Raw genomic sequence first — 23457 nt, forward strand, 5'->3', positions numbered from 1 at the left:
ATAAAGATCTTCGTAGAATATGTGGGAGCCAATATGAGCATCCAGGTTCCGCTATTGGTTATTGACCGGAGACGTGTCTTGGTCATGTCTACATAGTTCTCGAACCCGTAGGGTCTGCATGCTTAAAGTTCGATGACGGTTATATTATGAGTTTATGTATTTTGATATACCGAAGGTAGTTCGGAGTCCCGGATGTGATCACGGACATAACGAGGAGTCTCGAAATGGTCGAGACATGAAGATCGATATATTGGACGACTATGTTCGGACACCGAAATGGTTCCGGGGGTTATCGAATATATATCGAAGTACCGGGGGGTTACCGGAACCCCCCGGAGGTTATTGGGCCTCATGGGCCCAAGTGGTGGAAGAGGAGAGGCGGCCAAGGGGCAGCCGCGCGCCCCTCCCCCCAAGTCCGAATTGGATAAGGAGGGGGCGGCGCCCCCCTTTCCTTTCCCCCCTATCTCTCCTTCCCTCTCCTCTCCTACTCCAACATGGAATGGGGGGGGAGTCCTACTCCCGATGGGAGTAGGACTCCTCATGGGGTGCGCCAAGGGTGGCCGGCCCCCTCCCCCTCCTCCACTCCTTTATATACGGGGAGGGAGGCACCCCCTAGAGACACAACAATTGATCCCTTGGATCTCTTAGCCGTGTGCGGTGCCCCCCTCAACCATAATCCACCTCGGTCATATCGTAGCGGTGCTTAGGCGAAGCCCTGCGTTGGTAGAACATCATCATCGTCACCACGCCATCGTGCTGACAGAACTCTCCCTCAAGGCTCGGCTAGATCGGAGTTCGAGGGACGTCATCGAGTTGAACGTGTGCTGAACTCGGAGGTGCCGAGCGTTCGGTACTTGATCGGTCCGATCGTGAAGACGTACGACTACATCAACCGCGTTATGCTAACGCTTCCGCTTTTGGTCTACGAGGGTGCGTGGACACACTCTCCCCTCTCGTTGCTATGCATCACCATGATCTTGCGTGTGCGTAGGAATTTTTTTGAAATTACTACGTTCCCCAACAGTGGCATCCGAGCCTGGTTTTATGCGTTGATGTTATATGCACGAGTAGAACACAAGTGAGTTATGGGCGATACAAGTCATACTGCTTACCAGCATGTCACACTTTGGTTCGGCGGTATTGTTGGATGAAGCGGCCCGGACCGACATTACGCGTACGCTTACGCGAGACTGAAAGTGCAACTATCCCTAGGTGGTTTTGGTAATTCCTAACAACATATAGCTCATTGAGCTAACATCATTCCAAGATGAATATTTCAGGAAAAGCTCAATGGATGGCATGGCATGGATGAGAAATGTGGATCCCTCAAAATGCTAAGGATAAAAGGATTGGCTCAAGCTCCAAAGCTCAAAAGCTCAACACTCTACATTTTATATTTTAGTGATCCAAGATCACATTGAGTCTATAGGAAAAGCCAATACTATCAAGGAGGGATGAGGTGTTGCTTAATGAGTTTCTTGCTCTACAGTGCTTAGTGATATGCTCCAAAACCCTCAACTACTTTCTCATATCCACATATGACCTAAAGTCAAACACGGCCCTACCGATTCTTTCTATCCGGCGCCACCGAGTTCAGATGTCATAGCCACTGCCACAAACCCTAGGCAAATCGATCTCACCGATAGGGATCTCGGTCTCACCGAGATGGGATTGTAATCTCTTTATTTCCCTTCATAATGTTTCGGTACCACCGAGATGAGCGATCGGTCCCACCGAGATTGCAATGTAAACTCTCTGTTTCCCTTCTGTAACATTTCGGTCTCACCGAAATGAGCGAATCGGTCCCACCGAGTTTACCTGACCAACTCTCTGGTTAGCTTATTACCAAAATCGGTCTCACTGAGTTTGTGTAATCGGTCTCATCGAGATTATGTTATGCCCTAACCCTAACCATATCAGTCCTACCGAGTTGCATGTCGGTCCCACCAAAAATCCTAACGGTCACTAGATTTGCTAAATCGGTCCGACCGAGTTTATCAATTCGGTCCCACCGAGTTTGGCAAGTTGTGTGTAACGGTTAAATTTTGTGTGGAGGCTATATATACCCATCCACCTCCTCTTCATTCGTGGAGAGAGCCATCAGAACAAACCTACACTTCCAACTTGCTGTTTCTGAGAAGGAACCACCTACTCATGTGTTGAGGCCAAGATATTCCATTCCTACCATATGAATCTTGATCTCTAGCCTTCCCCAAGTTGCTTTCCACTCAAATCTTCTTTCTACCAAATCCAAATCCTGTGAGAGAGAGTTGAGTGTTGGGGAGATTATCATTTGAAGCACAAGAGCAAGGAGTTCATCATCAACACACCATTTGTTACTTCTTGGAGAGTGGTGTCTCCTAGATTGGCTAGGTGTCACTTGGGAGCCTCCGACAAGATTGTGGAGTTGAACCAAGGAGTTTGTAAGGGCAAGGAGATCGCCTACTTCGTGAAGATCTACCGCTAGTGAGGCAAGTCCTTCGTGGGTGACGGCCATGGTGGGATAGACAAGGTTGCTTCTTCATGGACCCTTCATGGGTGGAGCCCTCCGTGGACTCGCGCAACCATTACCCTTCATGGGTTGAAGTCTCCATCAACGTGGATGTATGATAGCACCACCTATCGGAACCACGACAAAAATATCCGTGTCTCCAATTGCGTTTGAATTCTCCAAACCCTTCCCTTTACATTCTTGCAAGTTGCATGCTTTATTTTTCGTTGCTCATATACTCTTTGCATGCTTGCTTGAATTGTGTTAGGATTGCTTGACTTGTGCTAAGATAGCTAAAATCTGCCAAAGACTAAAATTGGGAAAAGAATAAGTTTTTATTTGGTCAAGTAGTCTAATCACCCCCCCTCTAGACATACTTTCGATCCTACAAGTGGTATCAGAGCTTTGGTCTCCATTTGCTTTGATTTCCATAGGTTTTGGTGGTCATAGCCTTGGTTTCACAACCTAGGAGAGTATGGCGTCTAGCGAGGGAAATTATCACCGTAGAGGTCCTTACTTTGACGGTACTAATTTTGCTAGTTGGAAGCATAAGATGAAAATGCATATTCTTGGACATAACCCCGCCGTTTGGGCTATTGTGTGTATTGGCTTGCAAGGTGAATTCTTTGATGGGAGAGAACCGAACCGTGAAGCTAGTAGGGAAGAGTTGAAGATGCTGCAATACAACGCTCAAGCTTGTGATATCCTCTTCAACGGATTGTGCCCCAAAGAATTCAACAAAATCAGCCGTCTTGAGAATGCAAAGGAAATTTGGGACACTTTGATTGATATGCATGAAGGTACCAACTCCGTCAAGAAATCCAAGTTGGATGTGCTCCAAAGTCAACTTGACAAGTTCAAAATGAAGGATGGTGAAGGTGTCGCTGAAATGTACTCTAGGCTTGCTCTTATCACAAATGAGATTGCGGGCTTAGGAAGTGAAGAGATGACCGACAAATTCATCATCAAGAAGATCCTAAGAGCTTTGGATGAAAAATATGATACTGTGCACATTGATCCAAATGATGCCCAATTACAAAGATCTCAAGCCAACGGAAGTCATTGGAAGAATTGTTGCTCATGAGATGTCGCTCAAGGATAAGGAGGAACTTCACAACAAGTCAAGTGGTGCTTACAAAGCCTCATGTGAAGCCCCCACATCATCAAGTGAGAAACAAACCTTCAATGAAGAATTGAGCTTAATGGTGAAGAACTTCAACAAATTCTACAAGAATAGAAGCAAAGAGAGAAGCTCCAAGTCAAGGTCCTACAATGACAAAAGATCTTCTAGTCGGGAGCGTAATTGCTACAATTGTGGAAGACCCGGACACTATTCCAATGAGTGTACGGCACCCTACAAAAGAAGAGAAGATTCTCCAAAAAGAAGAAGTAGAAGAGAGGAATCACCACCAAGAGAGAGAAGGAGTAGAGATGATCGTTATGAACAAAGACCCCCACGGAGAAGCAAGGATTTGGAAAGGAAGGACAAGTCATCAAGGAGCTGCACAAAACGAAGACATCAAGCTCATGTTGGTGAATGGGTATCCGGCTCCGACTCCGACACTCACTCCGAGAGAAGTTATCACTCCGACTCCGAATATACTCAAGATGAAGGTGTTGCCGGTCTAGCACTTGTGTCAACCAACTCCTATGACATATTTGATTCACCTAATGAAGGAATTGGAAGATGCTTCATGGCTAAAGGCCCAAAGGTAACACACCCCGATGTCTACTACGCAACCTTCTTCTTGTAGATGTTGTTGGGCCTGCAAGTGCACAGGTTTGTAGGACAGTAGCAAATTTCCCTCAAGTGGATGACCTAAGGTTTATCAATCCGTAGGAGGCGTAAGATGAAGATGGTCTCTCTCAAGCAACCCTGCAACCAAATAACAAAGAGTCTCTTGTGTCCCCAACACACCCAATACAATGGTAAATTGTATAGGTGCACTAGTTCGGCGAAGAGATGGTGATACAAGTGCAAAATAGATAGTAGATATAGGTTTTTGTAAACTGAAAATATAAAAACAGCAAGGTAGCGAGTGGTAAAAGTGAGCGTAAATGGTATTGCAATGATAGGAAACAAGGCCTAGGGTTCATACTTTCACTAGTGCAAGTTCTCTCAACAATAATAACATAGATAGATCATATAACGAGCCCTCAACATGCAACAAAGAGTCACTCCGAAGCCACTAATAGCGGAGAACAAACGTAGAGACTATGGTAGGGTACGAAACCACCTCAAAGTTATTCTTTCAAATCAATCCGTTGGGCTATTCCTATAAGTGTCACAAACAACCTTGGAGTTTTTACTAGAATAACACCTTAAGATACAAATCAACCAAAACCCTAATGTCACCTAGATACTCCATTGTCACCTCAAGTATCCGTGGGCATGATTATACGATATGCATCACACAATCTCAGATTTATCGAACCAACATAAAAGTACTTCAAATAGTGCCCCAAAGTTTCTACCAGAGAATCAAGAACGTGTGCCAACCCCTATGCATAGGTTCATGGGCGGAACCCGCAAGTGTGTCACCAAAACATACATCAAGTGGCACGTGATATCCCATTGTCACCACAGATAAGCACGGCAAGACATACATCAAGTGTTCATAAAAGACTCAATCCGATAAGATAACTTCAAAGGGGAAACTCAATTCATCATAAGAGAGTAGAGGGGGAGAAGAAACATAAGATCCAACTACAATAGCAAAGCTCGGGATACATCAAGATCGTGCCATAGATGGAACACGAGAGAGAACACGAGAGAGAGAGATCAAACAAATAGCTACTGGTACATACCCTCAGCCCCGAGGGTGAACTACTCCCTCCTCGTCATGGATAGCGCCGGGATGATGAAGATGGCCACCGGAGATGGATCCCCCCTCCGGCAGGGTACTGGAAAGGGGTCCCGATTGGTTTTTCGTGGTTCTGGAGGCTTGCAGCGGCGGAACTCCCGATCTATCTTCTGTTCTGGAAGTTTTAGGGTACGACGGTATATATGGGTGAAAGGAGTACGTCGGTGGAGCTACGGGGGCCCCACGAGGCAGGGGGCGCGCCTAGGGGGTGAGGGCGTGCCCCCACCCTCGTGAGCACCTCCCGTATCTTCTGACGTGGGGTCCAAGTCCATCAAGTGGGTTTCCTTCCAAAAATAACTTCTCCAGTTGATTTCGTTCCTTTTTGACTCCGTCTGATATTCCTTTTCCTCGAAACACTGAAATAGGCATAAAACAGCAAATCTGGGATGGGCCTCCGGTTAATAGGTTAGTCACAAAAATAATATAAAAGTGGAAAATAAAGCCCAATATTGCCTAAAACAGTAGATAATATAGCATGGAGCAATCAAAAATTATAGATACGTTGGAGACGTATCAAGCATCCCCAAGCTTAATTCCTGCTCGTCCTCGAGTAGGTAAATGATAAAAAAGATAATTTTTGATGTGGAATGCTAGTTGGCATAATTTCATTGCAATTCTTCTTACTTGTGATATGAATATTCAGATCCGAAAGATTCAAGACAAAAGTTCATATTGACATAAAAGTAATAATACTTCAAGCATACTAACAAAGCAATCATGTCTTCTCAAAATAACATGGCCAAAGAAAGTTATCCCTACAAAATCATATAGTCTGGCTATGCTCCATCTTCCCCACACAAAATATTTAAATCATGCACAACCCCGATGACAAGCCAAGCAATTGTTTCATACTTTAACATTTTCAAAACTTTTTCAATCTTCACGCAATACATTAGCGTGAGCCATGGATATAACACTATATGTGGAATAGAATGGTGGTTGTGGAGAAGACAAAAAGAGGGAAGATAGTCTCACATCAACTAGGCGTATCAACGGGCTATGAAGATGCCCATTAATAGATATCAATGTGAGTGAGTAGGGATTGCCATGCAACGGATGCACTAGAGCTATAAGTATGTGAAAGCTCAACAAAAGAAACTAAGTGGGTGTGCATCCAACTCGCTTGCTCAAGAAGACCTAGGGCATTTTGAGGAAGCCCATCATTGGAATATACAAGCCAAGTTCTATAATAAAAAATTCCCACTAGTATATGAAAGTGACAAAATGAGAGACTCTCTATCATGAAGATCATGGTGCTACTTTGAAGCACAAGTGTGGTAAAAGGATAGTAGCATTGTCCCTTCTCTCTTTTTCTCTCATTTTTTTATTTTTTTTATTTTTTTGTTTGGGCTTTTTCTCTCTTTTTTATGGCCTCTTTTTTTTCTCTTTTTTATTTTTTGTCCAGAGTCTCATCCCGACTTGTGGGGGAATCATAGTCTCCATCATCCTTTCCTCACTTGGGACAATGCTCTAATAATGATGATCATCACACTTTTATTTTTTCTTACAACTCAACAATTACAACTCGATACTTAGAACAAAATATGACTCTATATGAATGCCTCCGGCGGTGTACCGGGATATGCAATGACTCATGAGTGACATGTATGAAAGAATTATGAACGGTGGCTTTGCCACAAATACGATGTCAACTACATGATCATGCTAGCAATATGACAATGATGGAGCGTGTCATAATAAACGGAACGGTGGAAAGTTGCATGGCAATATATCTCGGAATGGCTATGGAAATGCCATAATAGGTAGGTATGGTGGCTGTTTTGAGGAAGGTATATGGTGGGTGTATGATACCGGCGAAAGGTGCGCGGTATTAGAGAGGCTAGCAATAGTGGAAGGATGGGAAAAAGTGCGTATAATCCATGGACTCAACATTAGTCATAAAGAACTCATATACTTATTGCAAAAATCTACAAGTTATCAAAGCAAAGTATTACGCGCATGCTCCTAGGGGGATAGATTGGTAGGAAAAGACCATCGCTCGTCCCCGACCGCCACTCATAAGGAAGACAATCAATAAATAAATCATGCTCCGAGTTCATCACATAACGGTTCACCGTACGTGCATGCTACAGGAATCACAAACTTCAACACAAGTATTCTTTAAATTCACAACTACTCAACTAGCATGACTCTAATATTATCACCTCCATATCTCAAAACAATTATCAAGCATCAAACTTATCTTAGTATTCAACGCACTCAAAAGAAAGTTTCACATATCTTGAATACCAAGTATATTAACATTAAGCGAATTACCATGCTATTAATGAATCTCAAAATAATCTATGTGAAACATGAGAGTTCATCTATTTCTTAAAAATAAAACTACCACCATGCTCTAAAAGGTATAAGTGAAGCACTAGAGCAAACAACAAACTACTCCAAAAGATATAAGTGAAGATCAATGAGTAGTCGACTAATTATGTAACTATGTGAAGACTCTCCCATTTAATAATTTCAGATCTTGGTATTGTATCCAAACCTCAAGCAAAACAAAATAAAATGACATGACGCTCCAAGCAAAACACATATCATGTGGTGAATAAAAATATAGCTCCAAGTAAAGTTACCGATGAACGAAGACGAAAGAGGGGATGCCTTCCGGGGCATCCCCAAGCTTAGGCTCTTGGTTGTCCTTGAATATTACCTTGGGGTGCCTTGGGCACCCCCAAGCTTAGGCTCTTGCCACTCCTTATTCCATAGTCCATCGAATCTTTACCCAAAACTTGAAAACTTCACAACACAAAACTTAACAGAAAACTCATGAGCTCCGTTAGCGAAAGAAAACAAAACACCACTTCAAGGTACTGTAATGAAATCATTCTTTATTTGTATTGGTGTTAAACCTACTCAGGTTATACTTGACGAGCCAAGCATATACAGATATGGCCTCGGAACACGGAGACCGAAAGGTCGAGCGTGAATCATATAGCAGATATGATCAACATAGCGATGTTCACCAATGAAACTACTCCATCTCACGTGATGATCGGACATGGTTTAGTTGATTTGGATCACGTAATCACTTAGAGGATTAGAGGGATGTCTATCTAAGTGGAAGAAATCTCTAAATTGTTTGGCACTAAATATGTGAATGATGAGCATGATTGCAATGTTGTTAGTATGAATTCCTTGAATATCCACTTAGATAGACATCCCTCTAATCCTCTAAGTGATTACGTGATCCAAATCAACTAAACCATAACCGATCATCACGTGAGATGGAGTAGTTTTCAATGGTGAACATCGTTATGTTGATCATATCTACTATATGATTCACGCTCGACCTTTCGGTCTCCGTGTTCCGAGGCCATATCTGTATATGCTTGGCTCGTCAAGTATAACCTGAGTATTCCGCATGTGCAACTGTTTTGCACCCGTTGTATTTGAACGTAGAACCTATCACACCCGATCATCACGTGGTGTCTCAGCACGAAGAACTTTCGCAACGGTGCATACTCAGGGAGAACACTTCTTGATAATTTAGTGAGAGATCATCTTATAATGCTACTGTCAATCAAAGCAAGATAAGATGCATAAAAGGATAAACATCACATGCAATCAATATAAGTGATATGATATGGCCATCATCATCTTGTGCTTGTGATCTCCATCTCTGAAGCACCGTCGTGATCACCATCGTCACCGGCGTGACACCTTGATCTCCATCGTAGCATCGTTGTCGTCTCGCCAAGCTTGTGCTTCTACGACTATCGCTACCGCTTAGTGATAAAAGTAAAGCATTACATCGCGATTGCATTGCATACAATAAAACGACAACCATAAGGCTCCTGCCAGTTGCTGATAACTCGGTTACAAAACATGATCATCTCATACAATAAAATTCAGCATCATGTCTTGACCATATCACATCACAACATGCCCTGCAAAAACAAGTTAGACGTCCTCTACTTTGTTGTTGCAAGTTTTACGTGGCTGCTACGGGCTTAAGCAAGAACCAATCTCACCTATGCATCAAAACCACAATGATAGTTTGTCAAATAGACTCCGTTTTAACCTTCGCAAGGACGGGCGTAGCCATACTTGGTTCAACTAAAGTTGGAGAGACAGTCGCCCGCAAGCCACCTATGTGCAAAGCACGTCGGGGGAACCGGTCTCGCGTAAGCGTACGCGTAATGTTGGTCCGGGTCGTCTCGTCCAACAATGCCGCCGAACCAAAGTATGACATGCTGGTAGGCAGTATGACTTATATCGCCCACAACTCACTTGTGTTCTACTCGTGCATATAACATCAACATAAATAACCTAGGCTCTGATACCACTGTTGGGTTTCGTAGTAATTTCAAAAAAATTCCTACGCACACGCAAGATCATGTGATGCATAGCAACAAGAGGGGAGAGTGTTGTCTACGTACCCACGCAGACCGACTGCGGAAGCGTTGACACAACGTAGAGGAAGTAGTCATACGTCTTCGCGATCCAACCGATCAAGCACCGAAACTACGGCACCTCCGAGTTCGAGCACACGTTCAGCTCGATGACGATCCCCGGACTCCGATCCAGCAAAGTGTCGGGGAAGAGTTTCGTCAGCACGACGGCGTGGTGACGATCTTGATGTACTACAGCAGCAGGGCTTCGCCTAAACTCCGCTACAGTATTATCGAGGACTATGGTGGCTGGGGGCACCGCACACGGCTAAGGAATAGATCACGTGGATCAACTTGTGTGTTTCTGGGGTGCCCCTGCCTCCGTATATAAAGGACTAGAGGGGGGAGGCTGGCCGGCCAAGTGTGGCGCGCCAGGAGAGTCCTACTCCCTCTGGGAGTAGGATTCCCCCCCCCCCCCCCAATCCTAGTTGGAATAGGAATCCTTGAGGGGGGAAAGAGAGAGAGGGGGCCGGCCACCTCTCCTAGTCCTAATAGGACTAGGGGAAGGGGGAGGCGCACAGCCACCTTGGGCTGCCCCTTTCTCCTTTCCACTAAAGCCCACTAAGGCCCATATAGCTCCCGGGGGGTTCCGGTAACCTCCCGGTACTCCGGTAAAATCCCGATTTCACCGGGAACACTTCTGATATCCAAACATAGGCTTCCAATATATCAATCTTTATGTCTCGACCATTTCGAGACTCCTCGTCATGTCCGTGATAACATCCGGAACTCAGAACAACCTTCGGTATATCAAAATGCATAAACTCATAATATAACTGTCATCGTAACCTTAAGCGTGCGGACCCTACGGGTTCGAGAACAATGTAGACATGACCGAGACACGTCTCCGGTCAATAACCAATAGCGGGACCTGGATGCCCATATTGGCTCCTACATATTCTACGAAGATCTTTATCGGTCAGACCGCATAACAACATACGTTGTTCCCTTTGTCATCGGTATGTTACTTGCCCGAGATTCGATCGTCGGTATCCAATACCTAGTTCAATCTCGTTACCGGCAAGTCTCTTTACTCGTTCTGTAATACATCATCCCGCAACTAACTCATTAGTTGCAATGCTTGCAAGGCTTATGTGATGTGCATTACCGAGAGGGCCCAGAGATACCTCTCCGACAATCGGAGTGACAAAACCTAATCTCGAAATACGCCAACCCAACATGTACCTTTGGAGACACCTGTAGTACTCCTTTATAATCACCCAGTTATGTTGTGACGTTTGGTAGTACCCAAAGTGTTCCTCCGATAAACGGGAGTTGCATAATCTCATAGTTATAGGAACATGTATAAGTCATGAAGAAAGCAATAGCAACATACTAAACGATCGGGTGCTAAGCTAATGGAATGGGTCATGTCAATCAGATCATTCTCTTAATGATGTGATCCCGTTAATCAAATAACAACTCATTGTTCATGGTTAGGAAACATAACCATCTTTGATTAACGAGCTAGTCAAGTAGAGGCATACTAGTGACACTTTGTTTGTCTATGTATTCACACATGTATTATGTTTCCGGTTAATACAATTCTAGCATGAATAATAAACCTTTATCATGATTATAAGGAAATAAATAATAACTTTATTATTTCCTCTAGGGCATATTTCCTTCAGGGCAGGCGTTCGGGCTCCGGCAGCGCCAGGCGGTGCAGAGGCAGAACCGGATCCAGCCCCAGGAGGTTTTGGGGTGGAGGCGGCACCACGGACCACCAGCGACGACCTACCCTTTGTCGGGATGAGGGGTTGCTCCCTCTCCCCTTGGTAGGCGTCGGCCTCGGCATCATTAGGAAGGGCACGGAGAATCTCGGCCTTGCTCCGAGGGGAAGTCTCCCCTACCTCTTCCAGGGTCTTCTCCGAGTCCACCTCCTCTTCCCCCTCTCCGCGGGACTCGTCAGAAGACACCTCCACCGGTTTCTGCGCCATAGGAGCTCCCGGAAGCGCCGGCGGCACCAGCCCGCGCGCATCAAAAGTCGGCCTGGAGGCAACGAATTCCTCCCGGTCCCTGCGTTGGAACAGGGGAACGAAGGCGCTAGGCGGGTACTCCTGGTTCTCCCCGACTATGAGGTGCAGGACGGCGTCCAATTCATCGCCAAGTGATGTCTACTACACAACCTTCTTCTTGTAGATGTTGTTGGGCCTCCAAGTGCAGAGGTTTGTAGGACAGTAGCAAATTTCCCTCAAGTGTACTTATCAGTCTATGGGAGGCGTAGGATGAAGATGGTCTCTCTTAAGCAACCCTGCAACCAAATAACAAAGAGTCTCTTGTGTCCCCAACACACCCAATACAATGGTAAATTGTATAGGTGCACTAGTTCGGCGAAGAGATGGTGATACAAGTGCAATATGGATGGTAGATATAGGTTTTTGTAATCTGAAAATATAAAAACAGCAAGGTAACAAGCGATAAAAGTGAGCGTAAACGGTATTGCAATGCGTAGAAACAAGGCCTAGGGTTCATACTTTCACTAGTGCAAGTTCTCTCAACAATAATAACATAATTGGATCATATAACTATCCCTCAACATGCAACAAAGAGTCACTCCAAAGTCACTAATAGTGGAGAACAAATGAAGAGATTATGGTAGGGTACGAAACCACCTCAAAGTTATTCTTTCCAATCAATCCGTTGGGCTATTCCTGTAAGTGTCACAAACAGCCCTAGAGTCCGTACTAGAATAACACCTTAAGACACAAATCAACCAAAACCCTAATGTCACCTAGCTACTCCAATGTCACCTCAAGTATCCGTGGGTATGATTATACGAAATGCATCACACAATCTCAGATTCATCTATTCAACCAACACATAGAACCTCAAAGAGTGCCCCAAAGTTTCTACCGGAGAATCAAGACGAAAACGTGTGCCAACCCCTATGCATAGGTTCATGGGCGGAACCCGCAAGTTGATCACCAAAACATACATCAAGTGAATCACGTGATATCCCATTATCACCATAGATACGCACGGCAAGACATACATCAAGTGTTCTCAAATCATTAAAGACTCAATCCAATAAGATTACTTCAAAGGGAAAACTCAATCCATTACAAGAGAGTAGAGGGGGAGAAGCAACATAAGATCCAACTATAATAACAAAGCTCGCGATACATCAAGATCGTGCCAAATCAAGAACACGAGAGAGAGAGAGAGAGATCAAACACATAGCTACTGGTACATACCCTCAGCCCCGAGGGTGAACTACTCCCTCCTCGTCATGGAGAGCGCCGGGATGATGAAGATGGCCACCGATGAGGGATCCCCCCTCCGGCAGTGTGCCGGAACAGGGCCCCGATTGGTTTTTGGTGGCTACAGAGGCTTGGGCGGCGGAACTCCCAATCTAATCTGTTCCCCGAAGTTTTTAGGGTATATGGATATATATAGGCGGAAGAAATACGTCAGGGGAGCCACGAGGGGCCCACGAGGGTGGAGGGGGCGCTCTAGGGGGTGGGCGCACCCCCTACCTCGTGGCTCCCTCGTTTCTCTCTGATGTGCACTCCAAGTCTATCGGGTAGCTTTCCTTCCAAAAATAACTTCTCCAGAAGGTTTCATTCCGTTTCGACTCCATTTGATATTCCTTTTCTTCGAAACACTGAAACAAGGGAAAAACTGGAACTGGCACTGGGCTCTGGGTCAATAGGTTAGTCCCAAAAATAATATAAAAGTGCATAGTAAAGGCCATTAAACATCCAAGATGGATAATATAATAGCATGAATACTTCATAAATTATAGATACGTTGGAGACGTATCAGCATTCCCAAGCTTAATTCCTGCTCGTCCTCGAGTAGGTAAATGATAAAAGAAATAATTTATGAAGTGTGAATGCTAGCAGGTGCATAATTTGATCAATGATAATTTCAATCACCTTTTCTAGCATCATTATATGTCATAACAGTAGCTCAACTCATAAAACTTTTCATGATCAAGTAACAAACTATTCACATGTTAAAGTATAGATCATAAACTTTCTTGAAAACTAACAAACCGTGTTATTAGTCATCAAACAATTATAATTCATCTTATTTTCAGGAAGAGTCTATGTCAGAGCTTTGATTCAGCAAACTTCACATACTCAACTATCTTTTAGTCTTCCATGATTGCTACCACTCAAAGCATATTTTTAGAACAAATAGCATCCATCGAACACAGAGAAAGATAGGGGCTTAATGTTTCGCCTCCCAACTCATTTATCATATAGATAATTGTCAACAATAATAATTCATGATCAAATATATTTGAATGGCCATATATGCTCAGATCTTTCCATCACATGATGCTTGCCAACTAAAGAGTAGGTTGGAATGAGAAGGAATACTACTGACTCTTGCATAAAAGTAAAAGATAGGACCTTCGCAGAGGGAAGCAGGGATTTGCAGAGGTGCTAGAGCTCGAAGCAAAAACAGAGATGAAAATAATTTTGAGAGGTATCCTTTCATTGTCAACATAACGACCAAGAGTTCCCAATATCTTCCATACTACATACATTAGAGGCCGTTCCCAAACAGAAAGGTAAAGATTTTTACTCCCCCTCCACCAACAATCATCAATCCATGGCTTGCCCGAAACAACGGGTGCCTCCAACTAACATCAATCCTGGGGGAGTTTTGTTTGCAATTATTTTTGATTTGATTTTGATCTTTTGATCATGGGACTGGGCATCCCAGTTACCAACCATTTTCTCGTGAATGATGAGCGGAGTCCACTCATCGTGAGAATAACCCACCTAGCATGGAAGATACTGCTAGCCCCTAGTCGCTACATGAGCGATTTGGGCATACAAAACAGATTATTATTTGAAGGTTTAGAGTTTGGCACATGCAAATTTACTTGGAACGGCAGGTAAATACCGCATATAGGTAGATATGGTGGACACTCATGGAAGAAACTTGGTTCAAGGAATTTGGATGCACAAGCAGTATTCCCGCTTAGTACAGATATTTTGGCTAGCAAAGGATTCTAAATAGCAAGCACCACATGTTAGAGGATCCAAAACAATATAACTTATACAAATATACCCAAGAATAACTCATTATGTTGTCTTCCTTGTCCAACTTCAACTAATTTGCTCAGGTTTGAAAATAATTAATGGGGATCACAATCATAGAAGATGTCCAAGATAGTATATTTATATGTGAAATCTCTCTTCCTTCAATATTCTTTCATGAATTATTCAAGTGACCAATACAATGTTTGCTAACCTTCAATAAATTTACCACCTCTACTTCTTATATGTAAAGTCATTACTCCCCATGTGAAAGGCATATGAAACATATATAATTTCAGATTTATGACATTCAACTCATTCAACCATTTACTCATAGGATATAAGTGAAGCACATGAGTAAATGACAAACTACTCCAAAAAGATAATAGTGAAGATCAACGAGTAGTTAAATAATTATGTAGCTTTGTGAAGACTCTCTCTCATTTAAAAATTTCAGATCTTGGTATTTTATTCAAACAGAAAGAAAATCTAAAGAAAATAAAATGACGCTCCAAGAAAAACATATATCATGTGGTGAATAAAAATATAGCTCCAAGTAAAGTAACCGATGAATGAAGACGAAAGAGGGGATGCCTTCCGGGGCATACCCAAGCTTAGGCTCTTGGTTATCCTTGAATATGAACTTGGGGTGCCTTGGGCATCCTCAAGCTTAGGCTCTTGCCACTCCTTATTCCATAGTCCATCGAATCTTTACCCAAAAATTGGAAACTTCACAACACAAAACTTAACAGAAAACTCGTAAGCTGCGTTAGCGAAAGAAAACAAAACACCACTTCAAGGTACTGTAATTAACTCATTCTTTATTTATATTGGTGTTAAACCTACTATATTCCAACTTCTCTATGGTTTCTAAACTATTTTACTAGCCATAGAGTCATCAAAATAAGCAAACAACACACGAAAAACAGAATCTGTCAAAAACAGAACAGTCTATAGTAATCTGTATGAAACATATACTTTTGGAACTCCAAAAATTCTAAAATAAATTGGTGGACCTGAGGAATTTGTGTAGTAATCATCTGCAAAAAGAATCAACTAAATAGCACTCTCTAGTAAAAGTTTTAGCTAATCTCGTGAGTGCTAAAGTTTCTATTTTTTAAAGCATGATCATAAAGACTTTACCCAAGTCTTCCCAAAGGTTCTACTTGGCACATACACTAATTAAAACACAAAACCACATCTAAAAAGAAGCTAGATGGATTATTTATTCCTAAACAGAACCAAAAATCAAGAAACCAAAATAAAATTGGGCTGCCTCCCAACAAGCGCTATCGTTTAACGCCCCTAGCTAGGCATGATGATTTCAATGATGCTCACATAAAAGATAAGAATTGAAACATAGCGGGAGCATCATGAAGAATATGACTAGCACATTTAAGTCTAACCCACTTCCTATGCATAGGGATTTTGTGAGCAAACAACTTATGGGAACAAGAATCAACTTGCATAGGAAGGTAAAACAAGCATAACTTCAAGATTTTAAGCACATAGAGAGGAAACTTGATATTATTGCAATATGTAGAAGCATATGATCCTCTCTCATAATAATTTTCAGTAGCATCATGAATGAATTCAAGTATATAACCAGCACCTAAATCATTCTTTTCATGATCTACTTGCATATAAATTTTACTACTCTCCACATAAGCAAAATTCTTCTCATTCGGAATAGTGGGAGTTTCATAAGAGACTTGAATACTATAAATTGTTTCCACATTAAAAGAGTAATGTTCAGAAAAAGGGTAATCATAACCATGATAAGTTTCATCACAATAATCATCATAAGTAGCAACTTTGTTCTCATCATAATCGATTGAAACCTCTTCCAAAATAGTGGATACATCACCAAATAAAGTCATAACCTCTCCAAATCCACTTTCATAATTATCACAATAAGATTCAACATCCTCCAATATTGTGGGATCACTACTTCCTAAAGTTGACACTCTTCCAAACCCACTTTCATCAATATAATCATCATAAGTAGGAGACATGCTATCATTATTATAAATTTGCATATCAAAACTTGGGAGACTAAAAATATCACCTTCATTAAACGTAGCATCCCCAAGCTTGGGACAAACATTAATTGCAGCAAATATATTCTCAAAAACATCATCTTCATTAAACATAGCATCCCCAAGCTTGGGCCTTTTCATATCATAAGCATAATCACTCTCATCATTAATAGTATGGATAGCACCACATAAGCAAAACGTTCTCGGAATGGGTCGAGATTTGTCGAGTGGCCTTGGTACATCACCGGTAGGCCGCCTGTAAAATTTCGTTCCATTTGGAGGTCATTTGATGCCCCAACGGTTAACCGGGTAACCCCTCTCTTGTTGCAGCCCAACACCCCTCCAAAACAGCCCACTAGCCCATCTAAACCCCCTCCATGCTCTCCGTCATTGGATCACGATTGTGTGGGCGAAAACCGCACCTCATTTGGACACTCCTAGCTCCCCCTACCTATAAATATGCATCTCCCCCAAAATTGCGGATGAAACCCTAACCTTCTTCCCCTCGCGCCGCCGGACAAAAACCCCGCCGCCGGACGTGTCCGCTGGACGTGTCGCCCCGGCCAATCGGCGGCCGACACATCATCGTCCCCGCCGCCTGGAGCAAGTCCCGCGCCGCCACGTCAGTCCGCGCCCGCGCCCCATTTCGCCGCCACCCGCGCGGGCCCGCCGGGGCCCGACCGCGGCCCTCCCAGCCCGGCACTGGCCCCCGCGCCTCCCCGAGTCTCCGTGTTGCCCGCGCGCTCTTCCGCCGCGCCTCGCCGGTGCCACCGCGTGCCCCGCCGCGCCGGACCGCCCGCACCTTGCCGTCGACCCTACCGCCACCGCGCCAAGCTCGCCGCCTGATGACCCACAAGTATAGGGGATCTATCATAGTCCTTTCGATAAGTAAGAGTGTCGAACCCAACGAGGAGCAGAAGGAAATGACAAGCGGTTTTCAGTAAGGTATTCTCTGCAAGCACTGAAATTATCGGTAACATATAGTTTTGTGATAAGGTAATTTGTAACGGGTAACAAGTAACAAAAGTAAACGAGGTGCGGCAAGGTGGCCCAATCCTTTTTGTAGCAAAGGACAAGCCTGGACAAACTCTTATATAAAGGAAAACGCTCCCGAGGACACATGGGAATTATCGTCAAGCTAGCTTTCATCATGCTCATATGATCCGCGTTCGTTACTTTGATAATTTGATATGTGGGTGGACCGGTGCTTGGGTACTGCCCTTCCTTGGACAAGCATCCCACTTATGATTAACCCCTCTTGCAAGCATCGGCAACTACAAAAGAATTATTAAGGTAAACCTAACCATAGCATGAAACATATGGATCCAAATCAGCCCCTTACGAAGCAACGCATAAACTAGGGTTTAAGCTTCTGTCACTCTAGCAACCCATCATCTACTTATTACTTCCCAATGCCTTCCCCTAGGCCCAAATAATGGTGAAGTGTCATGTAGTCGACGTTCACATAACACCACTAGAGGAAAGACAACATACATCTCATCAAAATATCGAACGAATACCAAATTCACATGACTACTTATAGCAAGACTTCTCCCATGTCCTCAGGAACAAACATAACTACTCACAAATCATATTCATGTTCATAATCAAAGGGGTATTAATATGCATAAAGTATCTGAACATATGATCTTCCACCAAATAAACCAACTAGCATCAACTACAAGGAGTAATCAACACTACTAGCAACCCACAGGTACCAATCTGAGGTTTTGAGATAAAGATCGAATACAAGAGATGAACTAGGGTTTGAGAGGAGATGGTGCTGGTGAAGATGTTGATGGAGATTGACCCCCTCCCGATGAGAGGATCAATGGTGATGACGATGGTGACGATTTCCCCCTCCCGGAGGGATGTTTCCCCGGCAAAACAGCTCCGCCGGAGCCCTAGATTGGTTCTACCAAGGTTCCGCCTCGAGACGGCGGCGCTTCATCCCGAAAGCTTTCTTCTTATTTTTTCCAGGGAAAAAGACTTCATATAGAAAAAGATGGGCACCGGAGGCCTGCCAGGGGGCCCATGAGGCAGGGGGCGCGCCCAGGGGGGTAGGGCGCGCCCCCCACCCTTGTGGACGGTGGGTGGCCCCCCTCCAGTACTTTCTTCGCCCAATATTTTTAATATATTCCAAAACTAACTTTCGTGGAGTTTCAGGACTTTTGGAGTTGTGTAGAATAGGTCTCTAATATTTTCTCCTTTTCCAGCCCAGAATTCCAGCTGCCGGCATTCTCCCCTTCGTGTAAATCTTGTAAAATAAGAGAGAATAGGCATAAGTATTGTGACATAATGTGTAATAACAGCCCATAATGCAATAAATATCAATATAAAAGCATGATGCAAAATGGACGTATCAACTCCCCCAAGCTTAGACCTCGCTTGTCCTCAAGCGGAAGCCGATAACGAAAAATATGTCCACATGTTTAGAGATAGAGGTGTCGATAAAATAAAATACGGACATGAGGGCATCATGATCATTCTTATAAATATATACTAGTACAAATGCCCGTGCGTTGCAACGGGAGTGTAGAAAAAATATAACGTTGCAAAAAGGGTTTTATGAAACGATGGGTGAGAAAATAGGTGGAAGACGAAGCTCTGGAGTCTTGCTGCTCTAAACTTGTAAGGATGATGCTAACTAAGTGACAACATTTTTACTTGGGAACGGCATTCCGATGACCTCATCAAGGTGATGCAAGAGTTGGCAACATCTGGTTCGCGTCCACATATGTCACAGATCTTGGTCTCTGACCAACAAAACAATCAGATAAGGGACAATGTCTAAATTGTTGACGGTATCTAGATTAGAAGAAAATATCACACGGCCCTCACCCAATAACCATGGCATGGGTTTTATCGTGCGTATTCGAGAAAAAAATGATATAATTTTTAAAACCTATTTTTGAAATCATACAGAATATAAGAAGAAGCTCTGTGATCGGCCCATCTAACTCTTCCTAACCCTAGCCCGGTATCGTGACCAAACACACAGGCTGATTGATCTCTGCGGCCGGCTGGAACACACAAGCACGCACGTACAAATACACCAAAATCGTTCCTTTAATACCTCCCTGAAATCCAGTTGATTTATTCTAGCGCTTCTCCTCGAAGCGAAGCCTCTTAATTTATTTTAGCGCTTTCCTTATTATCTTCTATCGCAATTTCCTTCTCCAATCCTTTGCCTCGGTGTGGATTGCTTTCCTTATTCCCCGTCTCAATTCCTTTTCCTTTCTTATTATTTCCCTTGCCGCACAAATTTCTTTCTCAAATTTGCTTCGGCGTGGAAGGCTTTCCTTATTAGTGTTCCCCGTCTCAAATCCTTTTCTTTCCTTATTATTTATCTCGCTGCACGTTGCAACGTCGGCTGGAATCCTATATAAATTAGGAGGATGAGATATAAAGTGGCGAGGTGGGATTAACCAAAGCACTTGGCTAGCTCAGTTGGTAGCGGATTAATTACAGGACAGGGAGGTTTTGAGTTCAAATTCCTGCCTTGGCAATTATATTTTATCACGGCCTTTTACCCCTTTTGTGGGCAGCCTTCGTTGGGCTAGAATCGCTATGGGCCGTGGCTAGACGAACAACTTCATGGGCCTGATTAAGTACGTACGTATCTACAGGCACGGACTGCGGGTTCGAGGAATTGAATCGTTTTTTCTTACACTTTAGTACCACCTCACATATTATATGTTTTAAATTCAAACCAAAAACGTAAATTCATAGGAAGAAAACGTATTGTGACGGTGAACCCACGGAGTCAATCCATGCTTTATTATTACTAGCAAAAATGCCCGTGCATTGCAACGGGGGAAACAAACCCACTCGCGATTCTATTCACAACAAACATGATTAATACCAATGCAATGATCTTGGTCATCACATTCTAGCACGGGCGCTTTCACCTGCCCCTTCCTGCACCGACTTGTAATTTAATGGATATGTAATGATGGTGGGCCTCATCCAGTCCTATCTACAATTGATGCTTGCACTTTCCCGCACTATGGGCAAAAGGCGCAGAATGTCTTCGAATATTGCATGTCATTGAAGTTCCTACCTTGCATGCTGCCCTTTATGTAGAAATGTGGAGGAAATTAGATTTACAAAAAAAAAAAGATGTATTTACATGCTGACTTGAAGTGGGCACCGAGAGAAAAATGCACCACTGTTGTATTTTCACTATTCTCCGCTTTTCAGTCACATGTTCATGTGCTTCGGAGTCTCTTCTCCCACTCCTCACCTCTCATTTAGCTCCAACGTCCCTTCACAACCACATCGTCTTGCTTCCTCTCCCTACCCGACCCTAAGATGCGCCGCCACCATATTTTAACTCTTCCCCGCTTGGAAAAGTGCAATGATAACCTTCATACACTATGAACACATGAAACTGAAAAATGCAAGAAAGCAAAGATTTTGGATACTGTTTCTTCACATAATGTTGAATAATTGAAACTAACCAATTCATGTTGGATAAGTAATCAACAGTTAGAGTCATCGACTTAGAAATAAACACTCTCAAATATTTAAGGTGTATCACGTAGTGTTGTGGGTGTTCATGCCAACCTTTTCTTTAATTTTCTGTATGGGGCCTACAAAACTATTGATGGCTACTGGGAATACATATTCACACTGAAGGGTATGAAAGACAACATGCACGCATGCCTATTAGCTCAAGCACTGCTATTCAGACTGTAGAAAGCATGCGAAGTTTCTGCTGATGGATAATCCTGCTGCACCGTAGTGTCAAGTTTTTCAGTTTCGTCAGTTAGCTGAATAAGAGGTCAAGCAGGGTGCACCTGTACACGTATTGACCTGTACTTCTGTTAGTTTGTTAGCTGAATTTGCTAGCTTGACCGGTGCACGCCAGCTGAGCTCACGCAACATCTGCCAACTATGCTGGGATGATTATTTTTGCACTAACATGTGATGATTTCTAGAAACTTCATTGCGTTCCCTGAACATCATGTCTAGGCACCGAGATCTTCAGGATTGTTAGGATACATCTCATAGGCGATTTGAATTTTTTTTTATCATCACAGGACCAGCTGCTGCACACGTCCAGTCTTCTAATCTGATCCGCCTACCACACCAACTGGCAGGAGAAAGCTGACAGTTGCCGGCACAAAGTTGAATATGTGAAATTCATTTTCATACATGACCATATCAAACCGTCAGCTTACTCCCGCACAGCTTCTGCAAGCCATTCAGGTGGCGAAGTGAATGCCGAAACCCCATAATACTACGAGTTGTTCACGGTTGGTAAAGATCAAATACTTTCCAAAGTCCATAAGCAAAAGGAGTCGCTGCTGGATACCATCAAAAGGCACTATCCAGACTATCCAGCCGTTGTTCCTGATTAGTCAAATTAATTTTAGCTCTGCAATGTTCTCTGTGTAAGCATTCCTGAATAAAAGACAATATACCTGAATAAAATAAAAGGTTCTAATCTTCACATAAAAGCTGCATAATTGCCCAAGCATATATACGCATAAATCAACAAACAATGATTGTGATGGAATTGTCAACTGTGCGCTATCCCCATCTTCCTGATCTTGGTCATCTTCAACATCATGCTTCATCTCTTCCCCTACTGAAAAACGTAACACTAAGCAAAATCCCAAAAGGGGAGCGGGAGAAAAACGTGATTGAATTTTGAAAGATCTGTCTCTTGCACTCAAAACCAATGATCTCAGCGAGGGTCAGGAGGGCCCACTTGTACACGTCGTCCTACGCTCTCCTCCATGACCAGCTGCCCTCGCAACCACACAGTAGAGGAACGGGCACCGCTGGACCGCATGGATGGGAAGCTAAGGCTGGAACGTCGACCAAGTTGAGCGTCATCAAGCAGGCAAACCCCAAATTAGACCAACGTACAAGCATTAGCAGTGGAATAAACTGCGAGATCTGGACGCTTATCTACTCTTGGAGGACGCGTGGTTGGCCTCCTTCTGACTTTAAGGCAGTGAGCTGCCGCCTCCCTAAGGCTCGGCTACGCGGCTTCCATCCAGCCAGCCGCTTCTGCCACTTCTTGTTGTCGTCGTGCAAGGGAGTGTGCTATTTCTGGTGCGACTATCTTGAGACGAAGCGGGGACAACCGTATATGAGGAACCCTCCCCCGCAGCCGTTGACACACGGTGACGATTCCTCCTTCCGCCAGCACCCGTGGTCGGCTGTCCACTCCGCCGTGCTCGGCATCTCTAAGCCCTCGAGAGCACCCTGGAACTGGCATCGCCATCACGTCGATGAGCCCATGCGCTATACGCCATCAGCGACCATGACAACGCCGTGCCTCCCTAGCTGAGCAGAAGGAATCTTCCGTCCCTAACGTGCCACGTGGACGCCTTATCGGAGATGGTGAAGGCCTGAAGATCTCATTGTTGTCAAAGATCGTCATCTAGATGACCATGCCGGTGCAGCAAATCCAAAAGCGAGAAACCTTCCGACGACGTGGGCCTGTTGGCGTTGGCCTCGGCCGTGCTACCGGTAGCCTCGGCAAGGGCACGCACCTGGATGAATTGCCCGCGGGATCGATCTCGGTTTTACGCTGCTCATCTGGCGGCTCCGTCTCTCGGGCAACCTATTTATGGGGGAAACAAAGGCAACTACGGACGAGAGACCGAGTCGTGAAGGACTCGATTCCAGGTGAGA

This window comes from Triticum urartu, chromosome 5A, assembly GCF_056163025.1.
Source record: "Triticum urartu cultivar PI428250 chromosome 5A, HENAU_Tu73, whole genome shotgun sequence".
In the NCBI taxonomy this organism is placed as follows: domain Eukaryota; kingdom Viridiplantae; phylum Streptophyta; class Magnoliopsida; order Poales; family Poaceae; genus Triticum; species Triticum urartu.